This window comes from Octopus sinensis, linkage group LG7 (assembly GCF_006345805.1).
Source record: "Octopus sinensis linkage group LG7, ASM634580v1, whole genome shotgun sequence".
Lineage (NCBI taxonomy): Eukaryota > Metazoa > Mollusca > Cephalopoda > Octopoda > Octopodidae > Octopus > Octopus sinensis.
The window spans coordinates 26,489,214-26,512,028 of NC_043003.1; the positions used below are offsets into that span (position 1 = coordinate 26,489,214).

The following is a 22,815-nucleotide window of genomic DNA, read 5'->3' on the forward strand; positions in this document are numbered from 1 at the left end:
TTGAAATACTAAAGAGTAAATATATTCAATAAAATTGCCATTGGCTTCAACCATGGCCTCCAGACGACTTTGGAATCTCCTGCAACTCTGCTGGACGGTATCCTTGTTTAAGTTGGTGAATGCTGCCATAATCCTTGCCTTCAGTTCATCTTAGGTGTTACAAGGAGTTTTGTTGGTTTCTCGCTCAACTGCGTCACACATATAATAATTGTGGGGGTGTTGTAGTCTGGGGAGTTAGGCCACAGAAATTGCCAGTATAGAAAGCAGATTCTAAATGATGATGATGATGATAATGATGATTTACATATGTGTATGTATGTATTTACGTATGTGTATTTGTGAGTATCCAAGTCTTGATATTATATAATGGCTGTAAACAGGTATCACCATCATACAAGCGATGTTGTTCATTTCCAGTCTTACTTGAAAAGTATGCCTTGCCATGGGGAAAATATTACCTTACCTGGAAGTAGGTGATGGATGGTAGGTGAGGGAGCATCTGGTTATAGAAAATATGCCACAACAAATTCTGTTTGACTCATCGAAATACAGGAAAATAGACATTAAATGTTGCTGATAATGTGGATGACTGCAGTGAAAAACTGTTAAGATGCATGGAGTTACTGTAAAAATATACCAGTAGGTTGGAGAACAATAGCTGGAAGAGGGCACTGCTGGTCTCCAAAAGCAGATCACAGAACTTTGGATAAGGGCCATGGGTACTGCCTCTCCTGTTTTGGTTAAGCAGTAAAAGAAATCGTATTAGTTAATATTCTTTTACACACATGGTGATCCCTATGAGACAATTAATACAAGGGAGATAATCATTTCTTCATAATATTTGGTGGGATTAGAAATTTGAACTGACAAGACAATTAAGGAAGTATAAGGAAGAAGATGAAGAGAATATGCATATTTAATTTTTGTTGTTGTCCACTTATTACTAAGTTCTTTTTCCTTAAACCAACTGTTTGTGTCCCTATGCCAGAATATATACATAGACAAGATTTGCAAATGAGAAGTATAAACTACCTCAATAGACCAATGAGAAGAAACTGAGAGGTGAGGCATGAGGAGAATATTAAAACATTGTGTCTGCTTTACAGAGAAGATGGAGCAGCATAAGAGGTACAACTGGGATGTTGTTGGTGTTGTTGTATTTAACCCATGTGGACACTGACCAAGGAGACCTACGATCAAAAAGCATTTAGGCGATGTACACCCTACCTTTTTATGGCTAAATAAGAACTACAGTTATCCAGTATTTTCTTTATTTGATGATGAAGATGATGATGATGCTGATGATAATGATGCAATTATTGTTCCAGTACTGTCAGCAAATTCAAAAGAAAAGGTTAAAATTGAAAATAAATTATATTTCTTGGGAAAAGGTTAGGATAGATCGAGATAAACAGACCCCCCCCCCGAGAGATAAACAGACTAACAGACAGACAGATAAATAGTGGTAGATATAATGATAGCTTAATAGTGTCAGACAGACAAGTATCAGACAGATAGGCAGACAAATAGCTGGAGAGACAGACAGAGAAATAGAGAGAAGACAAATAGATAACAAGAGGCAGACAGCTAAGTGTAGGGATAGACAGTCAGATATTTAGTCAGGCAGTTAGACAGACAGGCAGGCAGACTGACAGACAGATAGATAGATAGATTATACATAGATACAGATTAGACAGATAAATATTGAAATAGGCTGAGATAAAAATATACTACCAGATGCATTCAGAGAGAGAGAAAGAGAGAGAATCAAACAGAGGGGGAGAGAGAGAGAGAGAGAGAGAGAGAGAGAGAAAGAGGCAGTCATATACAGAGAGACAGACAGATAGATAGGTAGAGATAGACAGACTGATAAACAGAAAGATAGATGGAGGTACACAGTTAGATAGACTGATAGATAGACATAGATAGATGGAGGTAGACAGACAGACAGATAGATAGATAGATAGATAGATAGATAGATAGACAGACAGACAAACAGATAGAGACAGACAAATAGATGAAGAAAGACAGATAAATAGGTAGATAGATAGATAGACAGAGACAGACAGATAAGCAGACAGACAGACAGAGAGATAGATAGATAGATAGATAGATAGATAGATAGATAGATAGATAGATAGATAGATAGATAGATAGACAAACAGATAGATAGATAGGCAGACAAACAGATAGATAGATAGATAGATAGATAGATAGATAGATAGATAGATAGATAGATAGATAGACAGACAGACAAACAGATAGGCAGATAGATAGATAGACAGACAGATATGCAGATAGATAGATAGACAGATAGATAGATAGATAGACAGACAGATAGGCAGATAGATAGACAGATAGATAGGAAGACAGACATAGACAAACAGACAGACAAATAGAAAGGCAGATAGAGACAGTTAGTTGAAGATAGAAAGATAAAGAGGGAGAGATAGAAAGACAGGCAGACAATAGATATATGGAAAGAGATAGACAATGAGAAAAATTGTCAGGTAGCGACAAAAGAAAGAAAGAAAGAAAGAAAGAAAGAAAGAAAGGAAGGAAGGAAGGAAGGAAGGAAGGAAGGAAGAAAGAAAGAAAGAAAGAAAGGGAGAAAGAAAAAGAAAGAAAGGGAGAAAGAAAGACAGAAATGATAAGAGATAGATTTAAATAGTAAGTGGTTAATATCATTGTGCGCTTTACAAAGATACACATCATTAGAGAAAGGTGAACGTACGATGGCAAACACACCTAAACACTGTCACAAACAGCCATACGATCACCCAAAAATAAATCACCCTGAAACACACAGACACACACACTCCACACACGTTCAATAATAGTAGTTGCCAATAATGTATGGAAGACAAAAAAGGATATTATAATATGTAATAAACAAGTTACTCACATGGTTAATTTGGTCTCAGAAAATTCGGCGATGGTCATTGTTTCTTTCTTTCTTTCGGTTTATTATTATTATTTTTTTTTTTGTATTTTTGTATATCGCTCCCTTCTTTTATGATTATTATAATTATTATTTTTAGTAATTATTTTTTATGCTTGTTTTTATTTTTTTTCCTCTGTTAAGAATTCAAGTATTTTCCAGAACATTTAAATTTTTCTTCTTTTTTTTTTTAAAAAGAAAGAAACAAAAATATATTAATAATAAATTTTAACCAACGCAACACGATTCCTTAAAATTAGTCGAATATGAATTTCTTGGTCTCCATCTGTCTTTTTTTCTTAATTAATAAACTATATATATATATAGGGTATTTGTGTTTAGTGTGTATATATTATTGTATAGACATGTACCAAGAATACGTGAACATGCTAAGTATCGAGGTGTGAGGTTTGTTATATGTATGCATGTATGTATATGTGAATACGTGTGTATATTATTTTAAGTGTTCTTTAATATCTCCATTCAGTTCCAAATCCAGTCCGCCTCCAAATAAAAACAACAATAATAATGATAAATGCAAATACTAAATTCTAAGTTTAGAAACTGTAAATCGATTGATCGATTATTTGTGTGTTTGAGTGATTGATTAGAAATGGTAAACGTGGCAGACCGTGTGCATGTATGTCCAAGAAATATAGAGCCCAAAGCCAGCAGGTGTGTATATATATACTTCCAATGAAAAGCCGCTCGTATGTAATTCTAAAAATATAAATGAAAGAGAAAATTAATTAAACAAATAAATAAAATAGACGGATAGATATACACACATATTTCCAGAAATATATGCATATATTTATACACACATACATACATTTATAATACATATATTTAAGTACATACAAATATATATTTGTATATACATACATGTATATACATTTATATGTATATATATTTATATACATATATGATTTATACATATATAATTAAATCAGTCATTCTGTTAATTAAGAAAGGGAATTAACATAGTGGTTAATAAAACAACACATATTATTTGTTTTTTAATGAAATATATCAAATACATTGCTAAATCAATAGATACTTGACTTATTACTGAGGTTATGTACAGACGGTACATAACAAACATGAGTTACGTTCATGAGACAAATTGAGATCGTATGGCAGTCATTTTCTTTTATTTTAATAAACTTTTATTATATTCTAACTTACACAAAATCAATCATACTCTTTTACTTGTTTCAGTCATTTGACTGTGGCCATGCTGGAGCACCGCCTTTAGTCGAGCAAATCGACCCCCAAGATTTATTCTTTGTTAAACCTAGTACTTATTCTATCGGCCTATTTTGCCGAACCGCTAAGTTACGGGGGACGTAAACACACCAGCATCGGTTTCAAGTGACGTTGGGGGACAAACACACACACGCATATATATATATATATATATATATAACGGGAAGCTTTATGAAAATAAACAAAAGACGAAGGCAGGTGGAAAACAAACGAACAATTGTATTATATATATATACGACGGGCTTCTTTCAATTTCCGCCTACCAAATCCACTCACAAGGCTAGAGTAGAAGACACTTACCCAAGGTGCCACGCAGTGGGACTGAACCCGGAACCATATGGTTCGTAAGAAAGCTACTTACCAGACAGCCACTTCTATGCCTATAAACGTAAAGTGGACCTCGACGGAATTTCAACGCAAAATGCTAAGACGGACGGGAAAAGGCTGCGCGATAACGATTCTGCCAGCTTGCCGCGTTATACATTAACATATATATAATCTTTTCTACTATAGGCACAAGGCCTGACATTTGGGGGAGGGGGACAGTCGATTACATCGACCTCAGTGCGTAACTGGTACCTAATTTATCGACCCAGAAAGGATGAAAGGCAAAGTCGACCTCGGAGGAATTTGAACTCAGAACGTAACGGCAGACGAAATACCTATTTCTTTACTACCCACAAGGGGCTAAACACAGAGAGGACAAACAAGGACAGACAAACGGATTAAGTCGATTATATCGACCCCAGTACGTAACTGGTACTTAATTTATCGACTCCGAAAGGATGAAAGGCAAAGTCGACCTCGGCGGAATTTGAACTCAGAACGTAGCGGCAGACGAAATACCGCCAAGCATTTCGCCCAGCAAAACATTTCATTTCACGTTGGCAAAAATGGGTCAGGGTATATACGCCACAGAATCCAGACCCTATGGCCTAGGAAGAACTTTTGATAGATATGTGTCTATCTGTCTTTGTCCCATATACAAACGGCAAGCTTCCATACAGCTTCCTTCGACCAAATTCACTCTCAATGTATTGGTAGGCTCCAAAACTAGGGTAGAAGACGCTTGTCCAAAGTGCCGCGCAGTGACACCGAACTCGGAACGACGTGGCTGCGAAGCCTATTTCAAGACAACCGAAATACAAGATGTTATTTATTTTCCACAAATGCAACGATAACGAAAAATGTTGTTTATTTGAATGTGTGGTAACTAGCTTGCTTACCAACCACATGGTTCCAGGTTCAATCCCACTGCTTGGAACCTTAGGCAAGTGTCTTCTACTATAGCCTCGGGCCGACCAAAGCCTTGTGAGTGGATTTGGTAGATGGAAACTGAAAGAAGCCCGTCGTATATATGTATATATATGTGTGTGTGTGTGCCTGTATATGCTGGTGTGTTTACGTTCCCGTAACTTAGCGGTTCGACAAAAGAGACCGATGGAATAAGTACTAGGCTTACAAAGAATAAGTCCTGCGGTCGATTTGGTCGACTAAAGGTGGTGCTCCAGCATGGCCACAGTCAAATGACTGAAACAAGTAAAAGAGTAAAAGAGTCAAAATATATACAGAATAAAATACAAAAAGACAGAACAGTAAAGGAATCACAAAGAAAAAAGATTGCACAGACGCGTCAGGAGAAGTCTCGGTGAATTCCAGGAAGCATGAACTTTTTAAAGAACGCAGCATCCTGACAACTAAGAACTGACTTGGGTGGTTTATTCCATGGTTAGGCAATTCTTAGCGTGGAAAAAAATCGTTACCGAAAGTTATGGCTGCTACGTTTTTTTTTTTTTTAATCTTTTAAGCTTGTTCATGGCTGGTAGAGATATTGAATTCTAAAAGGTGGCCGAAGTTGTACCTGGAAAAACAGTAGATAATATTTTGGGCTTCTACTAAGCGAGCTGCTAAATATAATCGAAATTCTAGTCCAATGGTTCTCAACTATTTTTGTTTATCTATGGACTCCTTTCATTTCTACTTTATTCTGGAGCACAGCCCATTGCCAGTCGATGTTTAAAACTAGTTTTGTAGACACTTTTTTCAAAATTCCTATTTTGATGTCCACGCGTTCACTTGTATAGAGTTGCAACAGAACTCTCTGAGAGAAAGAAACCTAGCTGTTTGTTGCAATAAATATATCGTAATCAAAATTTTTCATGGACCCTTAAAATACTACTATGGATCTCCAGTTTACTGTTTTGCTTGCGTAGACTCCCAGAAATCTTATATGTACCCCAGTTGGGAATCACTGATTTAGTGTGTAGGATGGCCCGGGAAGCAAGGCGTTCAAGATATGGTGATTAACGAAGAGCATTCGTCTGGTCGTATGTGTCTGGAGTGTAGACTGAGTGAACGAGCAGACAATATGATTAATGGCGTTTTAACTGTGACCATCTCTCGCCTTTCCGAGGATTTCTAAGACTACTATATCTAATGTGTACTTTCCTTTTTCAAGACGATAGGGTTTGATTTGGGTGGCATTTGGCCGTTATTTCTAAGTAGGTCGAACGACCACGTCAAATTTGCCTTGGCATCAAAATAAAATATTTCATTACAATACAGTAGAAAACCATATACATATGTACAAATATTACGTGAAATTGCGTAAACATATACTAATAATTTCTTATATAGTGGACAAGGCGAAGAGGAAGTAATTTAGTCAATTAGATCGACAAGTATTTCTCTGGGACATATTACAATCGATCGCTAACTTCATAACAGTAAAAATTAGTCCGTTGCTTCTTTGTGTTATTTACATGTGATACGCAGGACATATTTCTCTGGCGTCCATGCATCAAATATAATACACATACCCTTTCTTCTTTTCAACCGCTAGAGAATCTTGGGACTAATGAAAGAAAAGGCTTTGGTTATAATTTACATCTTGACCCGGAAACGAAAATAAAAAAAAATGTATTGGAATGAGTGTAAAACAATGTGTAGGAAACGAATATGAAAACAAATGCGCGCAAAACAACGGGAGGGTGGGGAGAGGACTTCGGAAATTTCACAAGGTCCGAGTTTTTCCCTCATAATTTTTAGGAAAATGGGAGTTTTTTTCAATGAAATTTTATAGAAATACCATTCAAACGGCATACATTACGATTATAAGGAAATTTGCGGGAAAATCTTTTCAAAGGGGGTGGGGTGAGGACTTCGGAAAATTCACAAAATCCGAGTTTTTCCCTCGTAACTTTTAAGAAAATAGGGTTATTTTTCAATGAAATTTTAAATAAATACCTTTGTAACGGCAGACATTATGACAATAAAGTAATTTGTGGGGAAAATCTTGAGGTGGGGAGAGAACTTTAGGAAAATTCCTCGTTATATTTCGAAATCACATTTAACTTTCTAGAGATACCCTAACGTAGTACTACTACAATACGTTGTGTTTATTTCTACCCACTTTCAATAATTTTTAATGTTTTGGCTTCAATTTTATTTCATTTTCAATTATTTTTACACTTTTTTAACCCTTTGTTGTTATTCTCATTCATTCGTTATTACTTTCTCTCTCTCTCTATATATATATATATAGACACACACACACACATATATATATATATATATACACACACATATATATACACACACATATACAGTTATGGGGAAAAACTTGGATCTTGTGAATTTTCCAAAGTCCTCTCCCCACCCTTCCGTTGCTTTGTGCGCATTTTTTTCATATTTATTTCCTACACATTGTTTTACACCCATTACAGTATTTTTAAAATTTTTCTTTTCATTTCCGAGTCAAGATGTAAACATTAACCAAAGCTTTATTATAGTCAGAACGTATGAAACAAGACTAACTAAAAAAAAAAAACAATCTGAAGACAATCATGGACGTTTAGGACAAACAAATTAAAATGCTTTGAAGACGCAAAGGGTTTAAGTCGACCCCGGTGAGGATTGAACTGAAAACGTAAAGAAATAATAGATTCTATCATCGGCTGCTCTAGCAATATTAAAACATATTTCTAATAGAAGTACAAAGCCTAAAATTTGAGTGAAGTGATAATTAAATCGACGCTTATATTTGAGTGAAGCGATGATTAAATCGGCGCTAATATTTGAGTGGTAGTCTATTTTATCGACTTCGAAAGGATGAAAGACAAAGTCAACTTCGGCATAATTTGAATTTAGAACATAAAGAACCAGAAAAATGCCGCTAAACATTTTTTTCCCAACACTAATAATTCTGCCAGCTCGCAACCTTAATTTTTTCTACTATGGGCGCATGACCTGAACTGCTGGGCGAGGGGGCTAATTGTACATCGACCCCAGAGCTCAATCGATACTTATCTTATCGACCCCGAAGAAATGAAATACAAAGTCGACCACAGCGGATTTTGAACTCATTACCACTTTAACAATAATTGTAGTAACAACGAGTTCGAATCCCGGACCGGGCTGCGTGTTGTGTTCTTGAGCAAGACCCTTTATTTCACGTTGCTCCAGTTCACTCAGCTGTAGAAACGAGTTGTGACGTCACAAGTGCCAAGCTGTATCGGCCCTTGTCTTTCCATTGGATAACACTGGTGGCGTGGAGAGGGGAGGCTGGTATGCATAGGTAACTTTCTAGGTGCAATCCCATGGTCAGTCGTGACCGAAGGGGGTCTCAGCAACGGGTTCTTTTATTGTCATAGAGGCATCTGATATCACATGTACAATTTAAGAAATTTTTTTTTTTTTAAGTGACGGGGTTTTACAATGAGTCTGTCAGAATGTAATACACAAAACCATCAGAATCACTAGCACACTTACAAAATGCTTCGCGACATTTCTTCTGGTTTACGTTCTGAGTTCAAATTTTGTCGAGGTCGACTTTTCCTTTCATACTTCCAGGATCGATAAAATAAGTTATAGGTGAATACTGGGGCCGATGTAATTGGCTAGCCCCCTCCTCCAAAATTTAAAGTATTGTGCCTCTCATAGAAAAGACACACACACACATATATATATCTGAAGAAATTGGAGTTAGGAAGAGGGAGTACGATTGGACATTTGTTTATTATTCGCTACAATTGTTTCAACACAACATAGTTCTCCAAGAATACAGCAATTTGATTATGCAACCGTTTGCTTACATAATGAGATCTTGTTGTGTTTTCTCGGGCGATATACAAGTGTTGTTGTCCGTTAGCTTAAAATCTTCGACTTCAAGACCTTCCTCTCTGTTTGTAGTAGCTTGAATTTGATTGTGGCTGAAATCCTCATGGAGCGAGCTTAGACAGCGCATTTGCCCGACCAATACTACCTATACTACTGGGTTATTCTGAAGTAGGACAAGCTCTATACTGTACTCTAACACGTTCCTAACAGAATACAGCATAATAATTATATATATATATAATGTCCTGTTATTATTTTTATTGTATTTATTATTGTATTTATATTTGTGTAACTTTGTCCGTTTTTTCCGTCCTTGTTTTTGTATACATTCGCTGCTTTCTTCCAAGGAATCTAATGCTCTTAGCTTAGTTTTTCCTTGGGGCTGGCCAGATTGGAGCAATCTCAAAAATAATCAGTCGAAATTACGAGGATAATCTGGAGCTTGACTGAGGAAAGAAAACTTCGAATGACCCGTCCTTTTCTTTGTATCGTCTATCTGGATGTTTTGTTGTCCCTAGCTGTCCGGATGTTTTGCGTTCTTGTCCCATTTTGTATATATATATACATACAAATGAGTGTGTATGTATATGTGAGTCCCACCCCACAAAAATGGACAGCTGTTTAGGGAAGCCAATCATACAACTGCCCCTCCACATAAATTCTGAACCTGGCTGGTTAACCAGATAAGAACCTTCTCTCCAAATTCTATGACGATGATGATAAACAAGAAACGAAAGTGAAGATAGAATAACGTCGGCCATCACGTTATTCTATTTACCGCCAAAACTCATCTACAGAACCACTGGCAGCCTACAAGATGCAAAGGGAGAAACCTTTACACAGTCACCTGAACGGGTAGAAATAGCAGTTAAGTACCCTCAAATCACACTCGCCACTGTCTTAAAACGTTAGATTACGTGGTCATCGGTCCCTTGCATGTAAGAAAAGATGAGATAGTCACAGATGGAATACCCTTGGTCATGAGTCTGCTCGAACTTAAATGACCCAGGGCTAAACAACAAGGACTGATACTACAACACAACTCAGCGAAAGAGCGAGAGAGAGCATCAATGCGGTCGCACGATCGGCTAAAAATAGTAACAGAATGTCTTAAATCACACCTCAAAAAAGCAAGGAGAATAAAATTCGATAACATAGTCCTAGATACATTATCCGGAGGCAAAAAAGACAGAACGGTCGTGGTTGCTCGATCAACGCTGAGTAATATGAGTAATTAAAAACAATATGAGTAATAAAAACAGAGACTGAAACCTTGGTTTATGAGTTATGTAGGAGTCCTGCTGAGACCTAGTGTCTTGGGAGAGAAAATTAGAGACAGAGAGACAGACACAGAACGATGGCTAGACAGATTGATGGAAAGAGATCGCTTGATAAATAGAAAGAAAGAAAGAAAGAAATATAGATACATAGCTAGATAGGTAAACACAGATTGAAACAGGTAGTCTGAGAAATAGATAGATAGATAGATAGATAGATAGATAGATAGATAGATAGATAATGAATTTATTCTGATAAAGCATCCTAAATGTAGATAAAACAGAAGACGAACAGACAGAAAGAAGAGTTTCTAAATAGTGTAGTGTATTCGAAAGTTAGAGGTGACGGAGGGAAAAAATTCTGCATTTCCAAGGACATCTCTACTACAATCAACACGAAATATCTTTGTGACAACGATTCTTAACCATATTCTATGATGTACGGCACTTTGAATAGATGTTACGTCACGCGATTAGCTATTAAAAGTTTTATTATGTAAATAAACGAGTATTAAAATTTTGTTTTAAGACGGTTATGATTTAAATGAGTGGTCTAGTGCTTTGCACTTTAATTGTGTATCTCTGTCTTCCCCTCTCTAGGAATCTTAATAACGTTTCTTTCTTTCCTTTTTATACCTACCTACCTATATAACAACATACATACCTGTATATATTAAATCACACACGTATATACATAATACATGGATATATGTACATACGTATATATATGTATATTACGACATAATGTTACATGTATTTATAACGTATATAATGTACACATACATATATATACATGTACATACACATACTTATATATACATACGTACACACACATATACATAAGTGCACACATATATACATATGTACACACACACACACATATATATATATATACATACACACATACAAATATATATGCATACATACATCTATATACACATATAAATATATATGCATACATACATCTATATACACATATCTATCTATCTATGTGTATAAATATAGGTACATACATACATACATACATACATACATACATACATACATACATATACGCACGCAGATGCACACATATATGATGGTTGCAGTAATACCATCGCTTGGACGTGACTTTTCAATTCTGCATTAGACTTATACTGTTTTGTACAAATGTGACAACGAGGGGCGCCTCTTACAGTAGGTGTAACAATATTGTCACGCTGAATCTTCGTATGACATTTTAGCCCGCCTTCTGACGCACATTCTTTTCCGCACTTGCTACATACTTACACACATACATACATATACATCCTTACAAACTTATATATATATAATATATATATATATATATATATATATATATATTATATATATATATATATATATATACGCACATACAAACACATATACGCACGTGTGTATGTATACACACACTCATATATTTACATATATACAAATACAGATAAAATATTTAAGAGTGTTGAAAAGTTCCTAGCTTTGAGTAAAAGAAAATACAGGAAGATGAGTTAATTACCATTTTCTTCAATATATTCCCCTCCCATATTCACACACTAATCGAAGCAATTCTTCAGTTTTTCTGAGCCTTGTAAAAGAACTCGGAAGGTTGGCCCTCCAACCAGGCCTTTTGCAACATCCTTAAAGCCAGGAACTTATCAGCACTCCTTCGTACACACACACAGACACACACCACATAATACACTAGTGCGGTACATCAAGTTTTCTACCTACCCCCCCATAGTTCTATTCTCCTCGAAAACTCGGAACAAACCAGTTGCCATATACTATAAGGAGGGTTTGGACTGCCCTGTGCAGTAAGCTAAACTGAGCGCCTACTTCTTCAAATACAACATACCTTCGACAACAGCAAACACACGTGTTTAAAGTGGCCGCCCTCTGCGGTCCGCGCAACCTGAGTTACGTCACTGCCATTCGCGACACAACTGCGTCTCGTAACTGGCGCACAAATGTCCCACGGAGCAATGACTGAAAACGTCTGCTGTTGTATGGGGTTGAGGGGTGAGAATGGAAGCTGTCACCCGCCTACAAGGTAAAAAGTAGCCAAATCGCATTCTGCTATCTTACAAAAGGAAAGGCGCAATAGAAAATGTAGTCTTAAATATTCTACGTCAGCGAAAGTGGATGGAGCCCCTATGCGGTCGCTCGACATGCTAGAAATAACGATCAAGTCTCCCCTAAATCACACTTTATCTCAGTGGTTCTCGACCATTTTTTTTTCATCAATGGACTCATTTCATAACTATTCTATCCTGGTGAAACCCCATAGCCATTCGATGTTTAAAAGCTAGTTTTATATATAGGGAGAGTTTACGAAAAAACCAAAAGGTGTACAAAACAATCAGATGTATTAGTATAACGCTCAGGAATAGAAAAAGTCTTTTACGTTTCGAGCCTACGCTCTTCTACAGAAAGTGACACAGAAAAAACAAGGAGAGAAAAAAATGTGTGTAGTGGCTAACGATCTATTAAAATTTCCATTTTGTTATTCACACATTAATTTGCATAGGTTGATATATGTAAAACGTTAGGAAAAGAAACTGTACCTTGCAATAGATACATGGACCTTAAAATACCACAGTGGATCCCCAGTTTACTATTTTGCTTGCATGGACCCCCAAAAATCTTATATGGACCCCTAATTGAGAACCCCTGCTTTATCTTATAAAAAATGGACACCTTAAATAATCGGGTTTTTTTTCTGTACGCACAAGGCCTGGAATTTGGAGGTAGAGGATAATCGATTGCATCGACTCCACTACACAACTGGTACTTATTTTCATCAACCCCGAAGGGATGAAAAGCGAAGTCGACGTCAGTGGAATTCGAACTCAGAACATAAAGAAATATCGCTAAGCATTTTGTCCGGCGTGTTAACAATTCTGCCAGCTCACCGCCTTAAGGACACCCTAAACAATGAAATAAGAGATTTAATGGGCTTCGATCATAGGTCTGATTGATCGAATGTGGCCTAGGGTTAAACAACAGCAAAAGCTACAACTATAACATAGGAAGGAATTTCTACGTGGTTACCCAGTCTGCTAAAGTAGCAACCAAATCTCTCAAATTAGGCCCGACACGCTTAGTTATAAATAGAATGAGAGTGGTAACAGTCATAGAACTAAAATAAATATATAACTAAATAAATAATCAATTTATTGATAAAGGGTAGTTGGTCGTGGCTGGAATATCTTTGGTCGTGATTTTATTTATTCACAGTTGACCTGGGGCTAAATAAATAAATAAAAACATTTAAACATTTTTCGTAGGGCCTGTTGATGGGAAAGGGATATACGTATGTATTATATCTATCTATATACGTATACATTCGTGTGTGTGTGTGTGTGTGTGTGTGTGTATAGATAGATAGATAGATAGATAGATAGATAGATAGATAGATAGATAGATAGATAGATAGATAGATAGATGGATGGATGGATGGATGGATGGATAGATAGATAGATGATATATAGAGAGGGAGAAAGAGAAAGAGGGGGCATAAACGAACTTAAGCTAAAAATTTGATTGTTACATATTTCAACTTCTAAACGCAGTTCATTGCAGTAAACTGTGGAGAAAAAATTATTTCTTATGGCAAAAAAAGGTGTAAAAACACAATGGAGGCGTAGGGAGATTCCGTTCCGATTAACTACCGAAACTGCGGTTTCTCTAAAATTTAGAGAAGTCATGAATAGTTTCTAAGGCTGAAATATATTCGGGTCCTTTCGCAAATGATCGGAAAGGATCCCGAACAGAAACCAAGTGAACCAGTCACTTCTACAACATGTACTTCATCCCGAAAGGATGAAAACAAATCTGACCTCACCGGGAGTTGAATTTAGGGTGAAAGTAAAGAATACGCACACCCGGTGTTTAGGGTTAGGTTTAAGGTTTTTGTTACGCCGAAAACGGGTGGTGTACGTATTTTTTACCTCCGCCGAATTTAGAACGTAAAAAGACCGAACTAAATATTGAAAGACATTTTGTCCGACATTCTACCGATGCTACCAAAATTCACTGTCCTATTATAATAATAATTCGGGGCCTGGAATTTGAAGGAGGGTGGATAGGATAGTCGATTATATCGACCCCAGTATTAGACAGTTGATTTATTTTATGGACTCCGAAAGGATAAAAGGCAAAATTAACTCTGGCGGAATTTGAACTCAGAATGTGGCAATGTATTTTGATCAACGTTCTAACCATCCGGAACCGCAAAGTATTTTTTTTTCCACGGCTCAAAATAATAGAGCTTATCCCTAATTTTGTTACAAGGCTAGTTTTGAGGACAATAGGGCTTAGCAGATTACATTGACCCCAATATTTGGCTGGTACTTTCGTTTATTGACTCCGAAAGAATGGAAGTAAAAATTGACTGCAGTGAGATCCGAACTCAAGAGTGTAAAGTGCTGGAACAAATATCGCAAGGTATTTTTTCCGATACCCTAATGATTCTACCAGCTCACCGCCCTAAACGCAACTCATGATATGGTTTCAAATTTTGGTAATAAGGCCAACAATTTTAGGGAAGGAAGTAAGTCAATCGCATCAATACTAGAACTTCATTGGTACTTATTTTATCGACTTCGAAAATATCAAAGACAAAGTCGACCTCGGCGGAATTTGTAATCAGAACACAAAGACAGACGAAATGCTGCTAAGCATTTTGTCCGGCGTGCTAACGATTCTGCAAGCTCACCGCCTTACACTGCTTTAATAATAAGAGCCAGCGAGGTAACGTTTTGCAATCATTCAATCTGCTAGAAGTAGCAAGCATATTAAACCTCGAGTCAACCTTACAACCTTAAAAAAATAGAAAACAAAAAATAAAAGAATACTTTAAATAATGTCGTCTTGTTTGGAAATAAGGTGGGATAGCCTTGAATGAAACACCTTTCATCGTACACGTAAGGATTGATCTGGGGCTAAACACTATAAACATTACTACCACCACCAACTAGTACATTTGTTATCACTAATCTTCCTCGAAAGCAGGAAAGATGAAAGGCAAAGACGACTCAGTATTGATTTCTAACGTTGGCACAATGCCACTACTTTGGCGGGAGGGTATATTCGATTAATATCGATCTTAGTACTTGTCTGGTACTTATTTTATCAACCCCCGTAGGATGAAAGGCCACGTTGGAGTTGGCGGGCTTTGAACTCGACATTAATGAATAATAATAATATCTTAAGTTGGCTGAATGCAATAAATTTGTCTGGGAGAACTAGTTTTAAATTCCAAACACAAACGGTGTTTAAAAACTGGGAGGGAAAATATGCAACTAGTACTTACTTTATGGCACCCAGAACCTCCAGCTTAGAACTTCGGGTCAGCATGTCACGGTTTCCCTCTCCAATGAACTTTATAAAAGTGCTTCTTTTGTTATATACATACATGCATACATACATACATACATACACACACACATGCATGCATGCTTACCTACATGCATACACACACATTCACACACTCACACATAGATGCATGCACGGATACATCCCTCCATACATATACACATACACGTGTACATGCAAGCACACATCGTAAATAAATACATAGATGCACACTTGCGTTCTATTGTCTCACACACACAAGTACAAGTTTATCGACACGCACCTATGCACGCAACCCCCCCCCACACACACACACACGGACACAGACACAATACGCGCACATGCTGACATTACCCAATTCAGGTAACCACAAACCTCAAGAATGAAAGAGCCTTGACACTTTGTTAGTGACTGGCTTGAATTCTATAAAAAAAAATAATAATAATCCCTCGATTATCACGGCTGTTACGTTCCAAAACCTCTCGCGATAGGTGAAAATCCGCGAAGTAACAGTGCTGTACTGTGAATTTTTTGAAATCATTTTTATAATTTGTATATATTTATTTTATTATAAATGCAAAACAACACCACGGAGGAATCGACGTAAGCTTAAATAACAAACCGCGATAGGTGAACCGCGATATAGCGAAGGATTCCTGTATACATATACACATGCAACACATAGATGCATAAATACACACATATGCATTCGTACACATGTATACATACACAAACTCACATACACGCATACATACATACATACATACATACATACATACACATAGATACATGGATATGCTTATATACCTGCATACACACACACATATATAAACAGCTATATATACACATATATGCACACACATACCTACATACACGCACATACTTGTACATATTTACATATAGACATGCACGCATACATATCTATACATACCTACATACACGCATATACATACCTACACACATACCTACCTATATAGACATACATACATACAAATACCTACATACACACACGCTATTTTTAGGCTATTCATATCACGTAACCATGGACCTGCTTCTGGAAAGTTCCCGTTCTCTTCTAGGAGTCAGATTTGGACAAGTATTTTTTTATTTTATTTTATATGAAAGATTAACGGTTCTCCAGAGAACAGGCCTCCTTTCCGCTCGGCAACCACCGTTTCGTCATGGCAGGTGAACTCAGAAAGATTAAAGGACAGTAAAAAATACCACATACGTATTTTGTCCAAAACTATAAGAATTTCGTCATCCCTCCGGCCTGGACTGATACCTATCCCCACCACTTTTTTTTTTTTATCAGCCCCGAAAGATGAATGGAAAAGTAGAACTCAGAACGTAAAGTAATTGGAATAACTATGTCAAGTCACTTTCTCCAACAAGCAAGCATACATACATATAAACATGCATCCCTACATGAATCAAATGCATATATACCTATTTCTTTATTACCCACAAGGGGCTAAACCTATAGGAGACAAACATGGACAGACATAGGTATTAAGTCGATTATATCGACCCCAGTGCTTAACTGGTACTTAATTTATCGACCCCGAAAGGATGAAAGGCAAAGTCGACCTCGGCGGAATTTGAACTCACAACGTAACGGCAGCCGAAATACCGCTAAGCATTTCGCCCGACGTGCTAACGATTCTGCTAGCTCGCCGCCTTTATATATGCATATATACATATATATGCATATATATATATGCATATATACCGTAATATATACATATGCATTTATGTACATACGCAGGTACACGTGAGCAAACACATACACAGATATATATATACATGCATACACACGTACACACATACCCACTCACATATACATCACGTCTTTATATACACATACATGCACACATACCTACATACACACACATACATACGCACATACCTATGCACACATCTGCATATGCATACAGACATACACATATCTACATATACATTCATACTTATACATAAACGTAAGGTTCTCGTGTTTTTTATTGTTACTTGTATTTATTTTTATTAGAGAAAGTGAACGAAACAAGAAGTAGCGGCATTGATGCCTTTCCAAAAGACACTAGCAACGTTGATTAACAAAACGATTAATTAACAAAGGTGAAGCTTACGTTACTGTATTCGTCGTGAGGGAGAACACATCGGATGATGTAGTCCTACATAGACTATCCGAAACATAAAGCTGGACGGTCACCATTGGAGAGTCTTTGATCATAAATCTACTCAATCTGAATTTACCTGACGCTAAACAATAATAACTACAACAAACGATAAAAGATGTTAAGGTCATGGTTGGAACAGCAGTGATCTCTGAATTTTTGAACGAATGAAAGGGTGCTTCTAGCACAACCGTAGGACATGCAAGAAATAACAGCCAAATTTCCCTCGGAATACAAAATACTGTCTATAATAAGTAAAGAGGACACATTGGATAATCCTAGATAAACGGTGTCTGAAAGGGAAAAAAATGATTAAAAATACTAGGGATGTTAAGGCTGAGCAGCAGCTAAACAATAATAATAGGGATGCTGTGTCTTAACGTGGTTGCTCTGTTTGCTAGAAATACCAGTCCAATCTCCCTCAAATCGTAGTTTCGACTTAATAAGAGAAAATTAAAGACAGTTTATTCAGGTAATGTAATTCAGGATACATTACGTTTCAAAATTTTGTTTTAAAATTTTCTAGGGACTTCATGCCTGAGACGGAGCAAAACAACATCGTGGAAGGTGTATTGTCTAAACGTGATCGCTCACTCTGTTAGAAATAGCAGTCAAATCGCTTTCAGATAACTTTCTATCGCCTTAATAAAAAGATGTGTAAGATTAAGAGACTATATTCAAAACAGTACAGTCCAGAATACACAATGCCTTAATTTTTTCAAAAAATTTTTATCAAAAAAGGGGGCTGATCATAGCTTGAACGTTTTCGTTGTTCATAAAGGCCTACTTGATCCGAACTGACCTGGGACTAATAATAATAATAATAATAATAATAGTGACAGTGATAAATCTAAGGTATAATAATAATGTTTTTTTTTATTAGTCTGTGAAGGGTTCATAAAAACATTGGGGACGATACAGGACGATACGGAGTGGGGTTACATAAAGGAGCGTATAAAAAAGAAGAAAAAAAATAATCAACTATAGAAATGAATATTTTAGCTGGGCACTCACCTTTTCTCTTTTACTAACGTTGCCTGCTGTTTCTTCGTTTCTTTTTCTTTCTACCTGAAGCTTATTAATAGATTTATCATAATTCCAGCCATGTGTCCGTCCAACTCGGTAACTGGGTGTGATTTGGTTATGGTGGTGATGGTGGTGGTGGTGACGGCGGCAGAGGTGATTGTAGTAGTGGCTGTGGTGGTGGTGGTGATGGTAAGAGTAGTAGCAGTATTGTTGAATAGAAAATGTGGTAGTGGTGGTGGTAGTGGTCGTGATGGCAGTCGTTGTATTAGTGTAGAATAGTAGTACTAGTAGTGGTGATGGTGACGGTGTGATTCGGTTATAGTGGTGTTGGTGGTGGCAGTGGCGGCGGCGGTGGTGGTGGTGGTGGTAGTATTGGTAGTAGTAGTAGTAGTGTTGAATAGGTGTAGTGGTGATTGATGATGGTGGTTGTGGTTGTGGTACAATATAGTATAGAAGTACCACCTGTAGTTTTTGGTAGTGTTGGTGATGATGATGGCAATAGTGTAGAAACCTATAACACTAGTAGTGGCGGTGACGGTGGCAGTGTTGCTGTGGAATAGTAGAACTACTAGTAGTCGTGTTGCTGTTGTTGTTGTTGTTGTGGTGGTGGTGGTGGTGGTGTTAGTGTACAATAATAAGTACTAGGAGTGGTAGTTGTAGTGATAGCAATTAGTGACGGTCGTAGTGATGATAGTAGTAGTAGTAGTAGTAGTAACGGTGACGCGGCGGCGGTGGAATCGATGAAAGCAATGTTCAGAGAGAGAGAGAGAGGGGTGGAGGAGGTGGAGGTGGAGGTGGAGAGCAAGCTGCTTTAGCATCCGATGATCTTCATTACTTTATTATGATTATTGCGATAAGGATTACGAATGACGATGATGACGATGGCGACGGCAATAATGATGATGGCCATGATGACGATGGTGATGGTGATGGTGACGATGGTGATGATGATGATGATGATGATGATAGCAGGCTATACTGGTGACAGCGATGGTGATGATTAGGTGGTGGAGTGAAGAGAAAGAAGCGGGGGAGGAGGAGGAGGAGGAGGAGGAGGAGAAGACGGAAAGAAGATGATGATGATGATGATGATAGCAGGCTATACTGGTGATAGCGATGGTGATGATTAGGGGGTGGGGTGAAGAGAAAGAAGCGGAGGAGGAGGAGGAGGAGAAGACGGAAAGATGATGATGGTGATGATGATGATGATGATGATAGCAGGCTATACTGGTGATAGCGATAGTAATGATTAGGTGGTGGGGTGAAGAGAAGGAAGCGGGGGAGGAGGAGGAGAAGACGGAAAGAAGAAGATGATGATGATGAAGATGGTGGTGGAAACAACTATATCGGTTGAGATGTCCTTTTTGCTTTTTCTCTTCTCATTTTAGAAGACCAAACCTCCCCCCCACACACACACAACACACACGCTCTCACACACACGGCCACACTCACGCACACCACCCGCTCGCTTTTTACCAGCAACACACACACACACATGCACACACATAGAGACATGCATATACACTGAGGAAGCAAAAATAGGTGTTACACATCTACAACTTACACACACACACACACACACACACACAAACAGAATAGTATGACGTTTGTCCTTCATGTCTCTGAAGATGACCAGTTTAGCAGCTTTACTTTTTGTGGGTCCCAAGGTGGTTTATTAGGCCACGGCAGCACCAAATTAGCCATGAAAGCGATGCACGTACTCAGGGCATAAAGGGAAATGATGGTGGAGGGGGACACCAGAAGAATAGTAAATGGTCTACGGCACAAATAAAATTACTTTAAACTTGCTGATCGTAAATATAATTTTGAAGTGTTCATATTGTCATAGTGAGGATCTGATCAAAAACTTTGTTATTAAAAAAAAGCAGGAGAAACCTTTCAAATATAAATAAGGTGGAAATATACAAAAATAAATATTATTTTCCATCTTACTGTTAGCTTTGCTTCATTTTGAAAAATAATTTATTTTATGGTTTATTATTGTTTATATTTTGAATTATAAATAGGGCCACCAAAATCTTTGATGTGCTTAGGGCCTTTATGGGTCTTAATCCGGCCCTGGGTCCTTGGAGAGCTGCACGGAAAGCAAGAGACCCACTGAGTCTTGATTCTGCTATTACGAGCCTCCACCGAAACCGAAGGCTTTATGACAATATTGTGGAGAAAGTAAAACGATACACAAACATATTAAGAGCAATCACAGACACTGCATTTGGCCAAGAGAACAAAACAGCAATAAAGGAATACAAACAAAATATTAGTTCCATCATTGGATTATATTAATCCTACTATTTCTACACCTAAGACCGGACTAAGACCCATAGAGGCCCTAAGTACTTAAAAAGATTTTGGTGCCCCCATAAATATGTATTAATAATTCAAAGCATAAACAAGAATAAACAATAAAATATTTCATTTTTGGATTTGGTTTGCAAGATTCTTTATATGAGTTTGTGTGTTGAAGCATATTCTGCTGTGTCTGGGGAGAGTCATTTTCTTTTTGTGCCTTATAATGTAACACACTCACCAGTAAAATTTCCACTTATTTCTTATTTTTATTTTCCTAAAATTTTCGTTGCATCTTGCAACCTTTTCAATAGTCTTGACTCTGTCCATATTAGGAAAATAAAAATAAGAAATAAGTGGAAATTTTACCGGTGAGTGTGTTACATTATAAGGCACCAAAAGAAACTAACTCTCCCCAGACACAACAGAACAATAAAATAATTTTCTATTTCTCAAACCGTTCATTTTGGCTCAGAATGTATAGTAAAAGTGAAAGGGAAATAGGTCATGCATTTTAGTTTATGGTCTCATGATCTTCTTTTTCATTGGTTGAACTAACAAAAGGTTCCCTAAAATGAACTGATTTGACTATTGAGAACTGGTGTTAAGCTCGGCTGTTGGGCACTGACTTTGAGTGTATGCTAGCAGTATATGTATTTTATAAAACGTTTTAAAACTAAAAAAAGAAAAGAAATCATAAAATTGTGATGAGGGCCAACCAAATTTTGTAATGGGCCAACTCAGTTTATTGTAATGGCTCAATATTACAATGACGCATTAAAAGTGACATCAAAGCTAGAATGCACTACATAGGGAAAAATCTCTCAGGTATTCATAAAAGCAAAATTAGATGGCAAAAACTTAAATAATATAATCTCTCTTTGACGTTCATTTCACTGCTGTTAGGATTAACTGAAACCATATAAATAAACATTTTCCTTTAGACCTTAAACTTTAAACTGTAAATAGTAATAATGTGAATTACAGTTGCTTTAAAACTTTCACTGTTTCCATAACTGATATAAACAGAAAAAGAACTTTTTAAAACGTACATACAAAGCTCTTCTCTTCTATATAATGGAAACAACCTTTATATTTGGCCCCACAATGCTATTAGTTGTTGAGCTAAGGTTTCCTGTTTAGATAACATCAAAACAAAAGGCTCTTTTACTTGTTTCAGTAATTTGACTGTGGCCATGCTGGAACACCGCCTTTAGTTGAATGAATCGACCCCAGGACTTATTCTTTGTAAGCCTAGTACTTATTCAATTAGTCCCTTTTGCCGAACCGCTAAGTTACGGTGACGTAATCACACCAGCATCGGTTGTCAAGCGATGTTGGGGGGACAAAT

General features: G+C 37.0%; 1 protein-coding gene across 1 annotated transcript in view; it reads right to left on the bottom strand.

The window, feature by feature from the left end:
* LOC115213810 (probable phospholipid-transporting ATPase IA) overlaps window positions 1–19,301 on the bottom strand; it is a 509,671-nt gene extending 490,370 nt beyond the window's left edge. Inside the window, exons 1-2 of the mRNA XM_029782682.2 lie at window positions 19,146–19,301; window positions 2,906–3,661 (exon numbers count right to left, since the gene is read on the bottom strand). The gene's annotated coding sequence lies outside the window, so the exon portion shown is untranslated. The remainder of the gene's footprint in view (window positions 1–2,905; window positions 3,662–19,145) is intronic.
* Window positions 19,302–22,815: the final 3,514 nt, after the last annotated feature.